The 23,454-nt window shown below is 51.8% G+C and overlaps 1 protein-coding gene across 2 annotated transcripts in view; it reads right to left on the bottom strand.

Annotated features, from left to right (window-relative positions):
• NF2 (neurofibromin 2) overlaps positions 1-23,454 on the bottom strand; it is a 149,317-nt gene that overhangs the window by 24,832 nt on the left and 101,031 nt on the right. The window contains exon 17 of one of the 2 annotated variants that reach the window (XM_038373001.2): positions 15,421-15,438. The exons of the other annotated variant lie outside the window; for it this stretch is intronic. The gene's annotated coding sequence lies outside the window, so the exon portion shown is untranslated. Of the gene's footprint in view, positions 1-15,420; positions 15,439-23,454 lie in introns of those variants that run through there. 2 annotated transcript variants of the gene reach the window in all.

Here is a 23,454-nt window from a genome sequence, read left to right on the forward strand (position 1 = left end):
CCATGGACTTGTGCACATCCAGCTTTTCTAAATAATCCTTAACCTGTTCTTTCACCACAGAGGGCTGCTTACCTCCTCCCCATGCTGTGCTGCCCAGTGCAGCAGCCTGGGAGCTGACTTTGTCTGTGAAGACCGAGGCAAAAAAAGCATTGAGTACTTCAGCTTTTTCCCCAACATCTAGGTTGCCTCCTCATTCAGTAACGGTCCCCCACTTTTCCTGACCTTCTTCTTTTTGCTAAAATACCTGTAGAACCCCTTCTTTTACCCTTCATAGAATCATAGACGATTAGGATTGGAAGATACCTCAGGAGGTCATCTAGTTCAACCCCCTGCTCAAAGCAGGACCAATCCCCAACTAAATCATCCCAGCCAGGGCTTTGTGCTGTTTAGGAAAGACAGAAACAAAGGTAAAGGTGGTGGAGTAGCATTGTAAATCAATGATGAGGTAGAATGTAAAGAAATAAGAAACGATGCAATGGATAAGACAGAGTCCGTCTGGGCAAAAATTACATTGGGGAAGATAACTAGTAAAGCCTCTCCTACGATAGTGCTTGGGGTGTGCTATAGACCTCCGGGATCTAATTTGGATATGGATAGAGCCCTTTTTAATGTTTTTAATAAAGTAAATACTAATGGAAACTGCGTGATCATGGGAGACTTTAACTTCCCAGATATAGACTGGAGGACCAGTGCTAGTAATAATAATAGGGCTCAGATTTTCCTAGATGCGATAGCTGATGGATTCCTTCATCAAGTAGTTGCTGAACCAACTAGAGGGGATGCCATTTTAGATTTAATTTTGGTGAGTAGCGAGGACCTCATAGAATAAATGGTTGTAGGGGACAATCTTGGCTCAAGTGATCATAAGCTAATTCAGTTCAAACTAAATGGAAGGATTAACAAAAATAAATCTGCAACTAGAGTTTTTGATTTCAAAAGGGCTGACTTTCAAAAATTAAGGAAATTAGTTAGGGAAGTGGATTGGACTGAAGAACTTATGGATCTAAAGGTAGAGGAGGCCTGGGATTACTTTAAATCAAAGCTGCAGAAGCTATCGGAAGCCTGTATCCCAAGAAAGGGGAAAAAATTCATAGGCAGGAGTTGTAGACCAAGCTGGATGAGCAAGCATCTTAGAGAGGTGATTAAGAAGAAGCAGAAAGCATACAGGGAGTGGAAGATGGGAGGGATCAGCAAGGAAAGCTACCTTATTGAGGTCAGAACATGTAGGGATAAAGTGAGACAGGCTAAAAGTCGAGTAGAGTTGGACCTTGCAAAGGGAATTAAAACCAATAGTAAAAGGTTCTATAGCCATATAAATAAGAAGAAAACTAAGAAAGAAGAAGTGGGGCCGCTAAACACTGAGGATGGAGTGGAGGTTAAAGATAATCTAGGCATGGCCCAATATCTAAACAAATATTTTGCCTCAGTCTTTAATAAGGCTAAAGAGGATCTTAGGGATAATGGTAGCATGACAAATGGGAATGAGGATATAGAGGTAGATATTACCATATCTGAGGTAGAAGTGAAATTCAAACAGCTTAATGGGACTAAATCGGGGGGCCAGATAATCTTCATCCAAGAATATTAAAGGAATTGGCACCTGAAATTGCAAGCCCATTAGCAAGAATTTTTAATGAATCTGTAAACTCAGGAGTTGTACCGAATGATTGGAAAATTGCTAATATAGTTCCTATTTTTAAGAAAGGAAAAAAAAGTGATCCAGGTAACTACAGACCAGTTAGTTTGACATTTGTAGTATGCAAGGTCCTGGAAAAAATTTTGAAGGAGAAATTAGTTAAGGACATTGAAGTCAATGGTAAATGGGACAAAATACAACCTGGTTTTACAAAAGGTAGATGGTGCCAAACCAACCTAATCTCCTTTTTTGAAAAAGTAACAGATTTTTTAGATAAAGGAAACGCAGTGGATCTAATTTACCTAGATTTCAGTAAGGCATTTGTTACCGTGCCACATGGGGAATTATTAGTTAAATTGGAGAAGATGGGGATCAATATGAACATCAAAAGGTGGATAAAGAATTGGTTAAAGGGGAGACTGCAACGGGTCCTACTGAAAGGCGAACTGTCAGGTTGGAGGGAGATTACCAGTGGAGTTCCTCAGGGATCGGTTTTGGGACCGATCTTATTTAATCTTTTTATTACTGACCTTGGCACAAAAAGTGGGAGCGTGCTAATAAAGTTTGCAGATGATACAAAGCTGGGAGTTATTGCCAATTCAGAGAAGGATCGGGATATTATACAGGAGGATCTGGATGACCTTGTAAACTGGAGTAATAGTAATAGGATGAAATTTAATAGTGAGAAGTGTAAGGTTATGCATTTAATAACAAGAATTTTAGTTATAAGTTGGGACGCATCAATTAGAAGTAACAGAAGAGGAGAAGGACCTTGGAGTATTGGTTGATCATAGGATGACTATGAGTTGCCAATGTGATATGGCTGTGAAAAAAGCTAATGCGGTTTTGGGATGCATCAGGAGAGGCATTTCCAGTAGGGATAAGGAGGTTTTAGGACCATTATACAAGGCACTGGTGAGACCTCACCTAGAATACTGCGTGCAGTTCTGGTCCCCCATGTTTAAAAAGGATGAATTCAAACTGGAGCAGGTACAGAGAAGGGCTACTAGGATGATCCGAGGAATGGAAAACTTGTCTTATGAAAGGAGACTTAAGGAGCTTGTCTTGTTTAGCCTAACTAAAAGAAGGTTGAGGGGAGATATGATTGCTCTCTATAAATATATCAGAGGGATAAATACAGGAGAGGGAGAGGAATTATTTCAGCTCAGCACCAATGTGGACACAAGAACAAATGGGTATAAACTGGCCACCAGGAAGTTTAGACTTGAAATCAGACCAAGGTTTCTAACCATCAGAGGAGTGAAGTTTTGGAATAGCCTTCCAAGGGAAGCAGTGGGGGCAAAAGATCTATCTGGTTTTAAGATTCTACTCGATAAGTTTATGGAGGAGATGGTATGATGGGATAATGGGATTTTGTAAGTAATTGATCTTTAAATATTCAGGGTAAATAGGACTAATCCCCTGAGATGGGATATTAGATGGATGGGATCTGAGTTACCCAGGAAAGAATTTTCTGTAGTATCTGGCTGGTGAATCTTGCCCATATGCTCAGGGTTTAGCTGATTGCCATATTTGGGGTCGGGAAGGAATTTTCCTCCAGGGCAGATTGGAGAGGCCCTGGAGGTTTTTCGCCTTCCTCTGTAGCATGGGGCATGGGTGACTTGAGGGAGGCTTCTCTGCTCCTTGAAGTCTTTAAACCACGATTTGAGGACTTCAATAGCTCAGACATAGGTGAGGTTTTTTGTAGGAGTGGGTGGGTGAGATTCTGTGGTCTGCGCTGTGCAGGAGGTCGGACTAGATGATCAGAATGGTCCCTTCTGACCTTAGTATCTATGAATCTATGAATTTGTCAAGCCTGACATTAAAAGCCTCTAAGGAAGGAGATTCCACCACCTCCCTAGGTAAACCATTCCAGTGCTTCACCACCCTCCTAGTGAAATAGTGTTTCCTAATATCCAACCTAGACCTCCCCAACTGCAACTGGAGACCGTTGCTCCTTGTTCTGTCATCTGCCACCTTCACATCCCTTGCTAGCTGCAATACCAGTTGTGCTTGCTGATTACACCCCTGCATGCTTGAGCAATATCTTTATACTCCTCCCTAGTCATTGGTCCAGGTTTCCACTTCTTCTAAGCTTCCTTTTTGTGTTTAAGCTCACCAAAGATTTCTCTGTTAAACGAAGCTTGTCGCCTGCCATATTTGCTATTCTTTCTGCACATTGGGATGGTTTGTTCCTGCAATCTCAAGGCTTCTTAAAAATACAGCCAGTTCTCCTGGATTCCTTTCCCTCTCATACTAGTCTCCCAGGGTATCCTGTCCATCAGTTCCCTGAGGGAGTCAAAGTCTGCTTTTCTGAAGTCCAGGATCCGTATCTGCTGTTCTCCTTTCTTCTTTTTGTCAGGATCCTGAAGTCGACCATTTCAACTCTGTGCAGCTTCCCGCCGGGACCTCAGCTGCCTCCCGGGGTCTCACCTCCCAGGGCTTCTCTTCTTCCCACTCTCGCTGGGAGCAGGGGGGAGGAGGGAGACAGCAGCCACCTGGGGAGTCTCACCTTCCTGAGTGAAGAGCCTCCGGGCAGCAGTCCAGCTGGGAGTGGGAAGCTGGAGGCAGCCGGCTCTAGTTGTCCCACTCTCTTGTCAATTTCATGGTGCCAGCATGGAGCCTGGAATTGACAAGAAGTTTAGCCAACCCCTGGTGTAAGTAAGGCAGTGTCTAGCAGGCACTGAATCGCCCTAACTACACCAACATAAGCCCTGCACTTCTCATGGAGGTGTAGTTATTATGTCGGTGTCGTAGTGCACTTACACTTGTGGAACAAGGCTGTAGCGTGTACACTGACATAATTAGGTCGACATAAGTTGCTTTATGCAATCTAACTGTGTAGTGTGGACCAGGCCTTAGACCCAGGAACTTCTGTCCAATGTCTTTAGGTTTAGTAGGAACTTCTCTTCTCCTTCCTAGTACGTACTGTTTAATCTGATCCACATGGCTTTAGCCTGATGCTTGGGAATGTCACAAGACAGGTTCAACTCTCAGCCCCTACAAAGAGGTAGCAAAAGGTGGATGTCTTAGCTAGGGAGGCTCCAGAGGTCCCATACCAGCAGATGTGTGGCTGTCAGGGATATGGTTGGCATGAAACTGTAGAGCTGGAAGGGCCCTTGAGAAGTCATCTAGTCCAGCCCCCTGCACTTACTAAACCCAAGTAAACCTAGATCATCCCCAACCGATGTTTGTTCAGCCTGATCTTAAACTTCCAGAGTCAGGGCCTCCCCAGCCTCCCTTGGGATCCTGTTCCAGTGTTTAACTGCCCTTAGAGTTAGAAAGTGTTTCCTAATATCTCACCTAACTCTTCCTCACAGCAGATCTAGCCCATTTCATGTCCTACTGCCCGTGGACACGCTACAAAAGAGACTGTGCAGTGGCACCAGTGCAGCGCCTCTGATCAAGGGCCAACTGGCTAGGCAGGCTTTGGCGTAGCTGAGAGCAGAGGGGGCCCTCGTTGGCCCAACCTATGCTAGGGTCATCACCTGAAATTCCCTGCTGTTGTTAATGCCAGACTCAGCCCCTCCAGGGTGAGCGGCGCTGGGAGCTCCCACGCAGCCTGGATTGATGGCTAAGCCTGGGGTGTGGGTGGGTGGGTGCACCCGCACAATTTGCCTCCCCGGGCCCTTGCCCTGTATCTTACCCGGTGCAGACTTGTTTGTGTCTAATGGAGAAGCTCTCTTGGGAAGAGATTCCATCTTAATTGCCAGGTGCAAATTTGTGGGTAAATGACATGTTATGCTATTAATGGCAGCCTATGAGAGTGCTGGAATGACAGCCCCGCAGCACGCTGCCCACACAGCAGGCCTGGCAACGGAGGGGCAGGGCTACACTCCACACCCAGTCAGCAGCCTGGGGCTCACACTCAGGACACAGCCCCCTGAGTCCTAGGGAGGCAGCACAGGGTTCAAGGAACCTGGAGCAGTAGGCAGGGGAGGGGAGCTGCAGGTCAGGTTGAGGTAGAGCTGTTGCGGGCCCAGGGCTGGGATAGCTGGGGGTATGTGTGGAGGGATAGAGGGGGAGGGGCACATCTGGGGTTATACCAGGCGCCCAGGGCTGGGATAGCAGGGTCTGTGTGTGTGGTAGGATCGAGGGATACTGCCCAGGGATGGACTAGCAGCGTGGAGAAGGCAGGGTACAGAGAGAGGGCTTCGGATAAGGGGTTTACATGGCTCAGTAGCATCCCCTACTGGCCAACCTAATGAGTGGTATTAAATGCCCCAAAGGGGCACTCTGGCCAGGCCTGCTAGAGACAGCAGGAAGGTGATAGGCGGTCAGCCATGCTGCATGGGGAGTGCTTTCTGCCACCTTCCCCTTTGAGTGAGTAGGAAACCGCTCGCTCAGTCCCATTGTGCTGTAATGTCCCAGCCTGCCTGGAGGCCAGGGCGTTTCCCGCAGGAGCTGTGTGTCCCTAGGGCACCGATCCACCAGCCTCAAGGCACCTGACTTTTTACAATTATTCCAGGCCCCAGCGGTGCCCCCTGCCGTTCCAGGCCTATTGCCCCCCTTCAGCCTACCTGTCCTGGCCATTAGCAGGGACTTCCTCTGCCAGCATGGCACCCCTCTCAGATGCAGTGTTTACATGTCTCTCCACCAGGTGCAGAGACGCCAGAACCCTTAATGAGGTGACGCCCAGTAGGGGAAGGAGAACGAGATTCCAGACAGTTTCATTAGCCCGGGTGAACTGGGTTTAATTGTTCTGAGCCGCTCCACAGCACTAGCCCTGCTAATGCCTTTGCAATGGGGCTTGACAACAGCTGGATTCCACAGCAGGGCTGCCTTTCCCATTACTGATCAGCTGGGGCAGGGAGCCTTCCTAGCCCCGGGGTGGGGGTCTCTCCTCACCCCTCTGCTCTGGGAAGGATGGGGGCTGAACGGCTTCCAGACATAAGGGCTTCTTCTGAGGGCATAGCCAGTCACAGAATCATAGAGTATCAGGGTTGGAAGGGACCTCAGGAGGTATCTAGTCCAACCCCTGCTCAAAGCAGGACCAACCCCAACTAAATCATCACTGCTGCTGTCCTGTCCAGGGCCCTGGTGCCACCTTTGTGCATGCTCTGCTCCTCCCACAGCCCCCACTGCTGGGAATGGCCTAGGAGAGCCCTGCGACTACCATCCTTCATCCCTCCCCTGCTGAAATCTCCGTCCCAGACTTCTCTGCCTCTCGCCCCTCCCGCAGCTCGGCTGACTCCAGCCTGTGCCAGAGCAACTGCCACCTTCTCATACATACCAGAAAGCCTGGCCAAGGACCTGCTCCTTCTGGCTCTCACATCAGCACTAGTAACAAGGGGTCTGCAGGGGAGATTCTGCCCCCTCCCTGCCCGACACACACACACCAGCACCTCTGCTAGGGTGGCCAACTTTCTAATAGCACAAAACTGAACATCCTTACCCCCATCCCCTGCCCCACCCCTTCCCCGAGGCCCCACCCTGTCTCCAACTCACTCCAGCCCTCCTCCCTCCATCACTTACTCTCCCCCATCCTCACTCACTTTCACTGGGCTAGGGCACGGGGTTGGAGTGTGGGAGGGGGTGAGGGCTCCAGCTGGGGGTGTGGACTCTGGGGTGGGGCCAGAAATGAGGGGTTCAGGGTGCAGAAGGGGGCTCTGGCCTGGGGCATGGGGTTGGGATGTGGGAGGGGGCTCAGGGCTGGGGTAGGAGTGGGGGGGCAGGGTGTGGGAGGGGGTTTCGACCTGGGGCAGGGGGTTGTGGTGTGGATGCAGGGTCTGGGAGAGAGTTAATGTGCAGCAGGGGGTTCCAACCTGAGGCAGGGAGTTGGGGTGCAGGAGGCAGTTTGGGGTGCGGGCTCCAGCTGGGTGGCGCTTACCTCAGGTGGCTCCTGGTCAGTGGCGCAGTGGGGCTAAGGCAGGCTCCCTGCCTGCCCTGGCTCTGCGCTACTCCCGAAAGTGTCCGGCTTGTCTCTGCAGCCCCTAGGCAGAGGCACGGCCAGGCGGCTCTGTGCGGTGCACACTGGCTGGCCCACAGGCACCGCCCTCACAGCTCCCATTGGCTGTGGCTCCCAGCCAATTGGAGCTATGGGGCCTGTGCTGGGGGTGGGGGCAACACATGGAGCTTTCCTGATTGCCCCTGCACCTAAGGACCGGACATGCTGGCCGCTTCCGGGAAGCTTTGCAGAGCCAGGGCAGACAGGGAGCCTGCCTTAGCCCCGCTGTACCGCTGACCAGACTTTTAACCACCCCCTCAGCAGTGCTGACCGGGGCCACCAGGGTCCCTTTTTGACCTGGTGTTCTGGTCGAAAACAGTCGCCTGGCACCCCTAACCCCTGCCCCTCCACTATCCTGAGTGCAGTTGCACAGGTCAGTTGAATTGAACCCTTCAGTTGGCACTTAATTAGTGCAGCTGTGCGGGCGATGCACACGTCAGAATAAAATTTACCACCTCGCCCATGTCTGGGCCGGCTCTGCAGGGCCAGCAGTGACAGGTGCCAGCCCCTCCCCGGTCATTGGGACAGCCCCGCAGGGCTCACAGGGATAGGTGCTAGCCACTCCCCGGTCATTGGGATGGCCCTGAAAGGCTCACAGAGATAGGTGCCCGCCCCTCCCCGGTCGTTGGGACAGCTCTGCAGGGCTCACAGGGATGGTTGCCAGCCCCTCCCCGTTTTTTGGGACGGCTCTGCAGGGCTCACAGGGATGGGTGCCAATCCCTCCCCCATTCCTAGGCCAGCTCTGCAGGGCTAGTTTTTAAAACAGAGTAAAACCTTCCTTTTGTCCCTCAAATCACGGCTGGGACCAACGCTCCCAGGGGCCAGGTCACGAGAGGGAGACAGGGCTGGTTTCAGTCCCTTTAACACTGACCGTCTCCTCCTCTTGTCCTAGGAAGGAGTTTCCCTGCCCCCTTCCCTAGCCCCAGAGGAACATGTGTTCTACACCTGGCGAGGCCTGTCTGTCTCCCCGGCCCCAGAGCCCCTCGCTCCCTGCAGCTCGGCGCTCCTGTCCTGACCAGGCGGAGCCCTCGTGGCATTGCTGCAGCAGTTGTGCCATGGCTGGGCTGTGCCCTCTGCGGCCCTGTATTGCCTCACTGCTCCGTTCCCTCTAAGCTGCACGGCGGCACAGCAGCCAGTGAAGCACCATGCAGGTGCCCAGGAAAGATTCCTCTTCCCCAGCTCCAGCCAGCCCAGCCCCGGACCTGCCGCAGTCAGGGGAGAGGCGCCTACCCCATGGCTCCAGCCCCGGAGCTGCTGCGGCGGGGAGAGGCACCCCTCCCCCACAGCCCAGGGGCTGCTGTAGCGAGAGAGAGCTGGGGGAAGTCCTCTCTCCCCACCATAGCCCCAGAGCAGCCTGCACCCCAAACCTCTCATCCCCAACCCCACCCCAGAGCCCGCACCCCCAGCCGGAACTCTCACCCCCCACACGCCCAATCCTCTGCCCCAGCTCTGAGCCCCTCATCCCCAGCCCCACCCCAGAGCCCGCACCCCCAGCCGGAGCCTTCACCTTCCGCACCCTCTGCCCCAGCCCTGATCCCCCCCCCCACTCCAAGACCCTCAGCCCCACTCCTGCCACATGAATTTTGTTATGTGCACCAATATGAAGGTCACGTGTCACACATCACTTCCATATTGGTGCACATAACAAAATTCATTCCGCACATGGGAGGGAAAAATTAGAGAGAACACTGTCTCATGGATCCCTTGTGCTCCCCATAAGTCTGGCGTCACCTGCTCTCTTGTCCTAGATTACAGGATCATTGCTCTGTGTCTGTCCAGCTCCGAGCACACCAGGGCCGGGGCTCACGGCTGGGACAGCTCAGCTCTGCGGAAATACACCTCAATAACAGTAGCTTCTCTCTGTCCCTCATCAGGGCAGAGTTAAGGCTTGTGGAAGCCATGCTGTTCCTGAACACTCCCAGCCCATGGGGAAGAGCCTGCGCTGAAGACTGACATTAGGCCTGCAGCGCCTTGACCATTGGCAGCCAGCTGGCAAGCACCGGCCTTGGGACGCAGCAGGCTGGTCTCCCACTCCCTGGAGCTGAACTGCTGTTAGCAATGGGGGCAGATTTCAGGGAGGAGGCGCTTAGTGTAGACAAGAGCACTGAGCTCTGGCTCTGGTCCCTCTGCATCGGGGAGGAATGAGCGCACCCCCTGCCCTCCCAGCACTGGTGGGGTCTGGAGGTCGCTGGAGAAGTAATCATGGAAGGGTGGGCGGGATTTCTTACCATGCAATGCAGCCTCCTGGAGAGTCCCTTGTAATGAGCTGGCTAGTGTATGAGCCTTGCTGCCCTCTACTGGCTGGAATCAGAACTGCTCAGCTGTGTCAGACTCCTTATACTACTGGCAGCTAACAGAGATTCTCCTTTAATTCAAGGGGTAGAGGTCTGTGCTTTTGCAGCAGAAGTATTCCCTATCTCCCTCACACCCCCCCCCACACACACACAATCACTGTGAAGTCCTAGCTAATCACAGGTTTGTTAGTGAATGGTATTTATTCATGGCACTGATCCCTGGAGCATGGGTGTGATGTAGGGGTGGGGAGTCAGGACTCCTGGTCTCTGCTCCCAGCTCTGCCACAGACTCACTGTATGATCTTGGGCAAGTCATGTCAAAAATGTTGGAAGCTGAATATCTGAAGGGTTAAAACAATCCAGGGGTTGGGGGGTGGGGAGGATCACCTGTCTGCAGAAAGCAGCTGCCTGCACTGAAGATCTGGGAAAGAAGGATCAGACACATCCAGTCCTGCTTTTAATGCGGCCACTGCTAAAAGGGGCAAATGTGCTGCTCTGAGCACCTCACATTACTCACTAAAGCTCCTGCCCGGGATACGAGTTGGGCACTAAATAGTGCTCATGTGGTGAAACCTGCTTGAAAAGCTGGGTGGAATTGCAATTTGCTAGACGGTTAAAGTGGAAATCAAGCCAGAGGGGCCGGAGGATGGGGGCAATGGGGGAGGGGGAGGAAACAGCATTTCATCCCCTCAGTCCTGCTGTGAAGGTAATAAAGCTGGAAATGCAGCTAACCCTAAAGAGAGGGATCAGAGAAGGAATTCCTCTGCCTTGGGGAGAGCCTGAAACAGCTGGCACAGAAACAGAGCTCCCATTTCCCTCCCTGCTCCCACTTCATGCTGCATGAACCGAGCACAAAGCACCAGGCAGGAGAGCTGCGCTGCCAGGGGTCTTTGTCACCACAAATCAAAACAAGGTGACAAAGCACAACAAGTAGCAAACTGAGCCTTCCTCAGGCTGAGAGCATCCGGCCCAGAGCCCCTACCCTGTTGGGTGGTAGGCCCCCGGCATTGGGCTGTGTACCCCAGGCGCATGCACTACCCGGTGCACACAAGCACACCCATGCTAGAGTACACCCCCCGCACCCACCCACACAGGACATGCCTCTATGCAACGGTAGGTGCACTCACGCACACCAGCCTCCACATCCACATGCCCAAACATGGCCACCCCTAAGCAGGCACATACCCATGCACTGGCATCCATACCCATACCAGTGCACACCCTCGCATCCGATGACACCCGCCTCACACTCGCATGCATATGCACCCATGCCCATGTAGGCTACATCTACACCAGTACCAGCCCCCCTCCACATCCCCCATAGGAACTGAACTCCTGCCCCGCGCCCATCCCTTTGCACACTAAACCACCTTGATATGGAAATATTAAAGTCTCTTTCCTGTTCCATTAGGAATTTACTTTCTCCTCCCCAGATAGTCAGGCCTGGCGACTGTCACCCCTGGACTAGTGGCAGGTGCAAGGTCTGTTGTCTCGTAATCATGGTACCATTGAGATGGTAGCTCATGTTCCTGGCAGGGCCCAAGCAAGTGGCCCTTCGAATGGCGCTGTCCCATAGTGACAAGCGAGGAGTGATCATCTGGGAGGTTTCTAAAGTGTAGTCGGCACATGACTTTTCTTCTCCCTTGGTGGCCTAGGCAGCTGGCCCTGCGCAGACCTGGCTTTACAGGTGGAGGAATATGGAAACTGGGGCTGATCAGAAAACGAACACTCTCCACTTCTCCAGGATAAGCCACATCAATAGGGAGCTAGTCCCACGCACACCAGCCCTCCCGCTCCTAGCACATGGCTCCCAAAACGGGGCTGAGGCCTGCCAGGGCACCCTCCAGTGGCCATGCACAGCACAACAGGGGAGTTCTGCCTCACTTTCCCCTTTGCTGCCCCAAGGACCAACCAAGTTGCCCATCTTTTCCCCTGATCACCAGCCATCTCACCTGCCCAGGAAAGGAGGGAGGGTCTCTCAAGTCCAGTTCAAGGCCTGCCTCTGGGCATAGATTATTAGTAGCATTCTACAGAGAGAAAATTCATAACCCTTAACATCAAACAGCCTGCCCTTGTACCTAGGGACCTCTACACCAGCCTTCTTCTCAGCTAGGCTCCCCCGCTCTGGCCACGTCCATCACAGCCTTAGCTGCACCAGCGGCTCTCCCCCAGCCGCTTCCAGCCGCTGCTCTCCCAGGGTTCCAGCAGCTCCCTGGAGGGAACTCCCACCAAGACCCAGCTGATTCCTTCTTCTCAGCTACTGCCTGACCAAGGGCACTGTCAGGGAGGCAGCGAATGAGTCACAAGTGAACCGGGCCCATTCCCTCTTGAGGGATCATTCACCCTGTGCCAACCCCACGGTCCACGCCCTGTGAAATCACATAACAGCCCTTCTGGAATGTGTTTGCATGAGTGTCTGGTGCCCAGCACTTCTTAGGCGTGTTTGCATTCTTGCAATACCAGCCCTATTCTTGCCAGGTTCTGTGAACTTGCAGGTAGGTGTGTTTTGTAGCAGGATCTGATTTTTGCTCATAGCTTGACGCTTGCTAACTTCAGTTGGTATCAGCGGGGCTGGAACAGGACAAATGCCCAGTTTTGCAAAAAACTTGGGTGGCAAACCCTAGCAGGGTGCATGGAGGAACGTGTGGTGAGGGGGCAAGTGGCAATGCCAGCCCTGCCCGGGAGGGAGGGCTGGGGAGAGCAGCTCGGACTGGGCCAACTCTGTGTGGGAGGGTGACAAGGAGTCTTTGGCCAGCCCCGCAAGCGGGGGGGGGGGGGTGTTTGGTCTGGTCCCAAATGGGCAGGTGGTAGAGTGAGACCTTGGCCCAACCCCAAGCAGGTGGTTGGCAGTGGGGGAGGGGGGCTCAAGCCGGCCCCATGCACAGAGGAGAGAATCATAGAATCATAGAATATCAGGGCTGGAAGGAACCTCAGGAGGTCATCTAATCCAACCCCCTGCTCAAAGCAGGACCAATCCCCAACTAAATCATCCCAGCCAGGGCTTTGTCAAGCCTTAAAAACCTCAAAGGAAGGAGATTCCACCACCTCCAACCAAGCTTGGGGACCCGTTGCACTAGGTGCTGTGCAGACACATGGCAAGAGACAGTCACTTCCTTCGAAGAGTTTACAGCCTAAATGAACAAAACAGACAAGGTGGGAGAAAGGGAGTATTTTTACTCCTCTATTATGGCGGAAACTGAGGCACAGAGCAATTAAAGGATGTGCCCAAGGTCATACAGGAATTCTGTGGCAGAGCCAAGATTTGAATCCAGGGTCCTTCAATCCCAGGGCAGTGCTTTAATCAAATGTCTGCTCCCAGTTCTTCTAATCCCATCACAAACCTGACAATTCCATCAAGCTTTTCTAGCTCTCTCTGGAGCCTGCCCCTTTCTGCCTAGATCTTCTATTCACCCCACTTCCAGGCCTTCTCCCCTCACCTAGGGAGTCCTTCCACCTTAGGCATGTTTGTAAAGTGCTTTGAAGTCCTGGAAAGGAAAGCAGTAGGGAAGCACAAACCATCTCAATCATCATTAGGGTTCAGAGTAAACACCCAGCTAAGATGAATGGGGTGGTTCGCAACTTTCTCTAAGCTCCTGATCCTTGACTGTCTTCAAGGGATGACAGTATGTTATCACCTCACATCCTTAAAGTTTCTTTCATAACAAGAAAGGCAAGAATCTTTTTTTTAAAGCTTATATTCTGCAGGAAAGATCAGAAATACCAAAATCCTGTGGGGAGGCCCCAAAGCTGGGTTGCAGCAAAGAATTTCAGCCACATGGGTTTCTAGGGCATGCATTAGTTATTCTCTTACACACACTTGACTTTATTCTAGTCACATTTCTCAGCAATTCCCTCGACTGTCAGGCCTTCACTACACTTGCGAGTTACAGCGCGTTAAAGGAGCCCCGGGCACCCTAGCTCACTGCCCGTCCACACTGGCAAGGCAGGTAGAGCGCTCGGAATCCGTGGCTAGAGCGCTCCTGGAGATCCACCTCAGCGAGTGGAATAACGTTTGCTGCACCCCCAAGGCCGGTGCAACCATGAGGGGAACTAGGCGGTCGCCAAGGGTGCCAAGTGGTTGGGGGCAGCTCAAAGCGTGCTCTGGGGAGGCGGTGGAGCGGAGGTGAGCTGGGGTAGGGGGGCGCGGGGAGGGCCGCCTGCAGCAAGTAACGGGGGGGGCACACAGGGGAACCGCTCCCCACCCCAGCTCACCTCTGCTCTGCCTCCTCCCCTGAGCCCCGCCCTGCTCTGCTTCTCTCCCTCCCAGGCTTGCCGCCAAACAGCTGATTGGCGCCGCAACCCTGGGAGGCGGGAGAAGCAGCAGCCTGCTCGAGGAGGAGGCGGAGCAGAGATGAGCTGGGGCGGGGAGCTGCTGCAGGGCTCCCCGGGCCGAGGGGAGGGAGGGGGCGGCGGGGTGCCTTAAGGGGGGGGCAGGGAGCTGCTGCAGGGCTCCTGGGGGGGGTGGGACGGCAGGCGCAAGGTGAAAGTTTCACCTAGGGCATGAAACATCCTTGCACCAGCCCTGTCAGTGCCCCCGCTGGAGCGCTGCAGGGCCAGTGTGGATTCTCTGGGAATTTTGAAAATCCCCTTCCTGTTTGCTCAGCCAGGCGTGGAGTGCTCTCAGCGCATCTGTCCAGGTGACCAGGCCTCCACACGCCAGGCGATCCCCAGTATGGAGCAATGGCGAGGTGCTGGCTTCATCACTGTTTGGGGGGAGGAAGCTGTCCAGTCCCAGCTGCGCTCCAGCCATAGAAATTACGATACTTTTGGGCAGATATCAAGGGACATGATGGAAAGGGGCCATGACCAGGACGCACTGCAGTGCAGGGTTAAAGTGAAGGAGCTGCGGGATGCCTACCACAAAGCCCGCGAGGCAAACCGCTGCTCCGGTACTGCCCCCGCAACCTGCCGTTTCTACAAAGAGCTGGACACGATACTTGGGGCCGACCCCACCTCCACTCCAAGGACCACCATGGACATTTCAGAGCCCAGTTCAAGAAGGCAGGAGGAAGAGGAGGAGGAGCAAAGAGGGAGCGAGGGTGCTGAGGCAGAGGAAGACACCCCAGTATCCCTAGATGCAGGCAGTCAGGAGCTGTTCTCAAGTCAGGAGGAAGGTAGCCAGTTGCGGTGGCCGGTGCTTGGGGAAGGACAAACACCAAAGGAGGTTCCTGGTAAGCGGCTTTTGGGAAGGAAGTTGTTCGGTGCAGGTTCTTGGGGCGAGGAGGGTTAGGGCTGCATGCATGCCTAGATGTGGAATAGGGCATTGATGTGCTCTCTCACATCGCGGTAATCGGCCTCAGTGATCTCCTCAAAGGTCTCATGCAGAACCTGGACAATGCGCTTGCGCAGGTTCTCAGGAGAGCCACTGTGGTCCTTGTCCCAGTAAGGCTAACAGTAAAGCACACTCCATGCCACTGTGCCATGGGGGGCGGGGGGACCATTGCTGCACACAGGCAAGCTGCATATGGGCCAGGGCAGAAGCCGCATTGCAGAAAAAGATCCTCCGTTGATTCCCAGGACACCCTCAGCAGCGAGATCTCTTCCTGTGGAAGGACAAACTCCTGTGGAAAATGTGGGGACAGTGTTCAGTATAGGGGCTGTTGGCGCTCCCTAAGGCACAAAAACCCATAGGACAGTACAGCTGTGAAACAATCAGTCACGCTTGACCCTGTGCTTACTCACCATTTTGCAGCTCCCGTGGGTTATGTGCGCTCGCTTTGGGACGGGCAAATTATGCTATTGTGTAGACTGTGCTTGCCCTTAAGTACGGGGGAGTCACTGCTCTGTCTGGTGTGAACAATGCTGCCTCTGTTAAGTGTTGCATTTTTCCTTTACAGATGCAACCTTGAGATCTAAGCCATATGTGTTATCACTGTCCGAAAGACTCCAAAGAATCAGAAAGAGGCCATGTAGAAGCAAGGAGGACATGTTGTATGAAGTAATGCAGCATTCAAGTAATGAAAATCAAAAAGTGCAGGGGTGGCAGGAGAGTGAAAGGAGGGTCCGCCAGCAGAATGCAGATCGCTGGCACCAAAGCACAGAGCGGCTGCTAAGTATCATGGAGCGCCAAGCGGACTCAATACAGGTGCTCATAGCAATGCAGGTGGAGCACTACCCCCCCCCGCCCCGTCCCCGCAGCCCTTGTCCCAAAACTCTTTCCCTTGTGCCCTCATGTCACCTCCAACCCACTTTCCCCAACATCTGGGTTCTTATCTCCACCAGCTGCCTCCAACACCTGTAGCTTCACCACCCAGCCCTGAAAACTACGACCCTTACCCACTGCGCTCAACCCCCATCACCATGCAGTATAGCCATCCTGAAGTGCAGCACTCATTGCACGGCACTCCAGACAGGACATACGCAAATCTGTGATTGTACCATTCCCCACCCCCTTGCCCTTTCTGTTTCCCAAGTAGTTGTGTCTCTTTTCAATAAATGGATTTTTTGCTTTTGAAAACATTATTTATTATTGCATAAAGTAAAAGATACCTTAGCCCAGGAAAGAAACAGGCATTCAAGTCAGTGTAGCAAACACAGATTCCTACTAACATTGAAACCACTGCACTTCACTCCCATGTAGGCCACCAGACATTACTGGTAGCTTTCAGCCTCAAATTGCTCCCTCAAGGCATCCCTAATCCTTGCAGCCCCACGCTGGGCCCCTTTAATAGCCCTGCTCTCTGGCTGTTCAAATTCAGCCTCCAGGTGTTGAACCTCCAGGGTCCATGCCTCAGTGAATCTTTCACCCTTCCCTTCACAAATATTATGGAGGGCACAGCACGCGGATCTAACTGCAGGGATGCTGTCATTGGCTAGGTCCAGATTTCCATACAGAGAGCACCAGCGGCCCTTTAAAGCACACTCCACAGTCATTCTGCACCGGCTCAGCCTGTTGTTGAACCGCTCCTTGCTGCTGTCAAGGCTCCCTGTGTAGGGTTTCATGAGCCACGGCATTAAAGGGTAAGCGGGGTCTCCAAGGATCACAATGGGCATTTCGACTTCCCCTACGGTGATCTTCTGGTCTGGGAAAAAAGTCCCAGCCTGCAGCTTCCTGAACAGGCCAGTGTTCCGAAAGATGCGTGTGTCATGCACCTTTCCGGGCCAACCTGCGTTAATGTCAATGAAATGCCCACGGTGACCCACAAGCGCCTGGAGAACTATCGAGAAATACCCCTTCCAATTAACGTACTCAGAGGCTAGGTGGGCTGGTGCTAGAATTGGAATATGCGTCCCATCTCTCGCCCCTCCGCAGTTAGGGAAACCCATTTATGCAAAGCCAGCCACAATGTCATGCACGTTACCCGGAGTCACGGTTCTTCTGAACAGGATGCGATTAATGGCCCTGCAAACTTGCATCAACACAATTCCAACGGTTGACTTTCCCACTCCAAACTGGTTAGTGACCGATCGGTAGCAGTCTGAAGTTGCCAGCTTCCAGATTGCAGTAGCCACCCACTTCTCCACTGTCAGGGCAGCTCTCAATCTCGTTTCTTTGTGCCGCAGGGTGGGGGTGAGCTCCTTACACAGTCCCATGAAAGTAGCTTTCCTCATCCGGAAGTTCTGCAGCCACAGCTCGTCATCCCATTGCATGACGATGTGATCCCACCACTCGGTGCTTGTTTCCCAAGCCCAAAAGCGCTGTTCCGCGGTGGTGAGCATGTCCATGAATGCCACAAGCAAACTCGTGTCATAAGCGTTACTCGAGTCGATATCATCAGAGCCCTCACTGTCACTTTGGATCACAAGGAATAACTCGACTGCCAAATGTGATGTGCTGGCGAGACTCGTCAGCATAATCCTCAGCAGATCCTCATAATCCTCGGGCTCCATTCCTGCAGACCCAAAGGGAAGACAGAGCGCGCAGCACAAAAACCGTTGAAAGATGGCGCCAAATGTGGATGGAAGCACAGGGATTGCTGGGATGCGAACCGATGCATCACAGGGCGTTGGGACAGGACCCAGAATGCCCCGCACACCCCACCCCCTTCCCACAAGCAACAGCGCCAGAATGGGTACACGTGCTCTGTGGGATAGCTGCCCATAATGCACCGCTCCCAAAGCCGCTGCAAGTGCTGCAAATGTGGCCACGCCAGTGCGCTTGCAGCTGTCAGTGTGGACAGACTGCAGCACTTTCCCTACTGCGCTCTACGAAAGGCGGGTTTAACTCACAGCGCTCTACATCTGCAAGCGTAGCCATGCCCTCAGCCTTCCCCAGCAACCAGCCAGATGTTAAAAGGAATAATGATCTCTCTTCGCTTCCCTGGTGCTGCTGAGCTGAGGATCTCAAAACTTGTTACGTCTATGAGTGAATTCAATCTGGCACCCGCAGCAGAAGGGGTATCGCAGCTGGGGAGAGGGAGGCACGGAGAGACTATAGCTGACCTGCAGTGGGGAGACGCAAGTTGTTTCTACCCTCGCCCACCTGCCAAATGTCTATGCTGATTGCAGAACCAGTAGGCTCATGATGTCAGAGACACCAAGGAAGGGACAAGTGGGCTACTGAGAGAGGATAGGGCTGTTGTTCCACTCTCTGGTTTTGTTGACACCTATGTATCTCCAACATGATAAACAGCTGGAATAAAGATCTGTTGCTTGAAGATTCAACATCTACCCCCAACCCCATCAATTAAGGACTGCTCTAACTTCATCGATTTTAATGAGAGCTGGATTGAGCCCATAATGACAGAGAAGGCTCCAATTCCAGGTCTTTAGTCCATCGAAAACAGGTAACATTTTGCTGATATTCCTAATGGGCATAAAGCTGGTTTCCCTCCTTGCAGGTCACGGTAAAGTTCCTTGTCCAAGAACGTAAGAACGGCCAGACTGGGTCAGACCAATGGTCCATCTAGCCCAGTGTCCTGTCTGCTGACAGTGACCAGTGCCAGAAGCTTCAGAGGGAATGAACAGAACAGACAATCATTGAGTGATCCATCCCCTGGCATCCAGTCCCAGATTTGGCAGTTGGAGGCTTAGGGACACCCAGAACTTGGGGTTTCATTCCTGCCCATCCTGACTAATAGCCACTGAGGGACCTATCTTCATGAACTTATAGAATTCTTTTTTGAACTCTTTTATAGTTTTGGCCTTCACATCTCCTGGCAATGAGTTCCACAGGTTGACTGTGCATCACACAATGTGTCAGTGGTGGGGCCAGGAACAGAACCCACATCTTATAGTGATAGAAACAGGTGCAATCTAGTTAGCATACCAAAGAGAAGATGAAGGGATGACTTGATCCCAGTCTATAAGTACCTGCATCGGGAACAATTATTTGATACTTAGCTCTTCGACCTAGCAGACAAATACATAACGAGATCCAATGGCTGGAAGTTGAAACTAGACAAATTCAGACTGAAAATATTGTGTCAATCGTTAACAGTGAGAGTAATTAACCACTGGAATGATTTACTGAGGGCCGTGGTGGATTCCCCCTCAGTAGCAATTTTAAAATCAAGATTGGCTGTTTTTTAAAGGATCGGCAGGAATTATGGTGGGGGAGGTCTCTGGCCTGTGCTATGAAGGAGGTCAGGTCCCACAATCACAATGGTCCGTTTTGGCCTTGGGATCTCTGAGTGCCCTTGGCCATTGTTCTCCCCACTAAAACACACTGCAGGCCATTCCCACTGCTGCTGGCGAGACCCCACCCCCAGCAGCTGCTCGTGTCTGAGAGGTCAGCCATTATGTCACAAATTCACCACATTCCCCAGTAGCCTAGCAAGCAACTCTTTTTGGCGGTGTTAGGCTCAGGCCCTCAATACTGTACCACCAGCATGCAGGCTTGGACTGGGCCCTGGGAACAGCAGGGACTGGCTGAGCAGTCCTGGCCCAGGCTAATCTGCTTAGCATGCAGGCGCAGTCAGCAGCGAGGAACACGAGCCATCCTGATCATTAGTGCTGCCATTAATCACTCTGCTGTTCCAAGAGAGGGGTGGGGCAAGGCTGGGGCTGGCTCGGAATATTTATTAGCCAAGGCAGAACTTGTCTCTGGAAAATACAAGGCACCTTTTTACCCAGGTGCCAAACGGGAAACTCAGCTTACTCCTGGGAAGACCAATAACAGACTCAAATAGGGAGGTTTCAGAGTAGCAGCCGTGTTAGTCTGTATTCGCAAAAAGAAAAGGAGTACTTGTGGCACCTTAGAGACTAACAAATTTATTAGAGCATAAGCTTTCGTGAGCTACAGCTCACTTCATCGGATGCATTCAGTGGAAAATACAGTGAGGAGATGCATCCGATGAAGTGAGCTGTAGCTCACGAAAGCTTATGCTCAAATAAATTTGTTAGTCTCTAAGGTGCCACAAGTCCTCCTTTTCAAATAGGGAGGGAGATGAGAAATGCCGGATGCATTGGAAGCAAGCTTCCTACTGTGTCACGTTGGTACGGGCCATGCCAGGGTCCTTTCCCCAGTTGTTGCATGTTCAGCTGGGGATTTGCTTTCCAGGACCTATGTCTCTATTGCTGGGTGCAGAATGGGGCTTCTGGCTGCCAGGCTAAGTGGGATCTTGAGCTTGGAGCTTGCCACCTCCACACAACTTCATCTTGCTGAAACTAGAGGAGACTTGGAGCCCTCTGTCCCTTCTCCCCCACTGCTCTCCCCCCTTTCCCACCCAGCTGGTTTCTGAGGGAAATTAGGCCTTTAAAGACACCAAATGAGATCCCACACTGAAGAAAGGAACGGATGGAGGAGGAATGGGGGGAAACTGATTTAAATAAAACAACAAGAAGCAGATGGAATGACCCCGGCTCTGCCTTGTAATGGTACGGGCAGGGGGGGCATCAGGGGCAGGAATCCCAAGGCATTGATGCAAACATGTTGCAACAAAGACTAAAGTGAGGGTTTCTTTCTGGTGGCTGTTAACTGCTGGGAATCCAAGAGAGATGCTAAGTGATATACAAGCTGGGAAGGGAATGCGGTGCAGGGATGGGATGTGGGTGATGGGAGAAGGACTGAAGGCTTTGAGAAGGGAAGCACCATGTTGCAATACTTTTGTTCAGCCAGAAATTCCTTCCTGACTCTTGTGATCAACTTGTGCCCTGAATCTTGAGTATTGACAGCTCCTTATAGCATGAGACAAGGAAGGACTAAGAAGCCATGGTTGGATTTCACTCCCCCCTCCCCCACTGCTCTCCGTAGTGCTGATGTCTCACAAATGATCAAGGTGGCTCTTCACTCAGGTGTGCGCTCACCCAGGTAACCACCACCTGTCATGTCGATCCTCTACAGATGGGTTGTTTCCCAATGTTTTAAAAATAACACTGTTTGCTCAGGAGCTGCCAGAACATTTTTCAGAGGCCTGAGATAGATCAGTCACAGAACCATAGAATATCAGGGTTGGAAAGGACCTCAGGAGGTCATCTAGTCCAACCCCCTGCTCAAAGCAGGACCAATCCCCAACTAAATCATCCCAGCCTGGGCTTTGTCAAGCCTGACTTTAAAAACCTCAGAGGAAGGAGATTCCACCACCTCCCTAGGTAACGCATTCCAGTGCTTCACCACCCTCCTCGTGAAATTTTTTTTCCTAATATCCAACCTAAATCTCCCCTACTGCAACTTGAGACCATTACTCCTCGTTCTGTCATCTGCTACCACTGAGAAGAGTCTAGATCCATCCTCTTTGGAACCCCCTTCAGGTAGTTGAAAGCAGCTATCAAATCCCCCCTCATTCTTCTCTTCCACAGACTAAACAATCCCAGTTCCCACAACCTCTCCTCATAAGTCATGTGTTCCAGTCCCCTAATCATTTTTGTTGCCCTTTGCTGGACATTTTCCAATTTTTCCACATCCTTCTTGTAGTGTGGGGCCCAAAACTGGACACAGTACTCCAGATGAGGCCTCACCAATGCCTAATAGAGGGGAACGATCACGTCCCTTGATCTACGGGCAAGGCTCCTACTTATACAGTCCAAAATGCTGTTAGCCTTCTTGGCAACAAGGGCACACTGTTGACTCATATCCAGCTTCTCGTCCACTGTAACCCCTAGGTCCTTTTCTGCACAACTGCTGCCTAGCCATTCGATCCCTAGTCTGTAGTGGTGCATGGGATTCTTCTGTCCTAAGTGCAGGACTCTGCACTTGTTCCTTGTTGAACCTCATCAGATTTCTTTTGGCCCAATCCTCTAATTTGTCTAGGGCCCTCTGTATCCTATCCCTACCCTCCAGCGTATCTACCTCTCCTCCCAGTTTAGTGTCATCTGCAAACTTGCTGAGGGTGCAGTCCACGCCATCCTCCAGATCATTAATGAAATTATTGAACAAAACCGGCCCCAGGACCGACCCTTGGGGCACTCCGCTCGATACTGGCTGCCAACTAGACATAGAACCATTGATCACTACCCGTTGAGCCCAATGATCTAACCAGCTTTCTATCCACCTTATAGTCCATTCATCCAGCCCATACTTTTATAACTTGTTGGCAGGAATACCGCGGGAGACCGTATTAAAAGCTTTGCTAAAGTCAAGGAATAACACATTCACTGCTTTCCCCTCATCCACAGAGCCAGTTATCTTGTCATAGAAGGCAATTAGATTAGTCAGGTATGACTTGCCCTTGGTGAATCCATGCTGACTGTTCCTGATCACTTTCCTCTCCTCGAAGTGCTTCAAAATTGATTCCTTGAAGACCTGCTCCATGATTTTTCCAGGGACTGAGGTGAGGCTGACTGGCCTGTAGTTCCCCGGAACTTTCAGCATATTCTCTTTTGCATGTACTTTATTTTCCTTGGCTGGCTGGACATGCTTCATGTGTAGGAATGGCTGTTATGCAAAACTTTATTGGGGTTCAATCAGGCGACTCCTGCAAGCCCATCTCCTCACCTCTACCCGCAGGAGGCCTTGAGGCTGCTGAGAAGAAACAAGCCTTGATGTCAGAGGCAGGCTATTGCTACCTCCCCATCACTGTCAGGGCTGCCCTCCCCCATCTCTTTCCCCTTTAGTTTCATGTAGTCAACTCCTCAGTACATTACAGAATACGCCACTCATCAGCTGAAAATCCTAACCTGGGACTTGCAGGGAGCATTTATAAAAACCTTTTAGTCTTTGTGTACCAGCTAAATTCCTTGATATCTGAGGCTCTTGCCTGCCACACACATGCACACACGTGAGCTATATTATATAGAAATATTCTGTGTTTGATACCAGTGAAATCAGGTCAGCGTCTCTTTATTTTCCCTTTGTTTTGCAGCCTTGTCCTTATGGAGCAGTGCAGGCAGACCCCACTTTTCCTTTCAGCATCTCTTAAAAAAGAAAAGTCAACTCCTCTCCTAGGGGCAGACCCAACATTGACACAAACCGGCAAAAGAAGAGTCACATCAGCCTACCCACTTCTGCTGAGTCAATTATTGACTGAAAAAAGTGTAAATAAATGTGACAAACAGAACCATCATTCTAGGACAAGCCCGTGTCAAGAGCTAAATTTCATCTCCAGGGGTTTTGCTGCCGGGGCTGTGCAAATACAGAGCAGATAAACAACTCTGCTGCTGAATTCATTAAATGACATATGCAAACACCCTGCTGCAAACCTGTCTGTGGCTTAGATGGTGAAGAAAGGGGCCAGTCAGAGGGAGCAGCCTCCTTGCTT

Source organism: Dermochelys coriacea, chromosome 15 (assembly GCF_009764565.3).
Source record: "Dermochelys coriacea isolate rDerCor1 chromosome 15, rDerCor1.pri.v4, whole genome shotgun sequence".
Taxonomy (NCBI): domain Eukaryota; kingdom Metazoa; phylum Chordata; order Testudines; family Dermochelyidae; genus Dermochelys; species Dermochelys coriacea.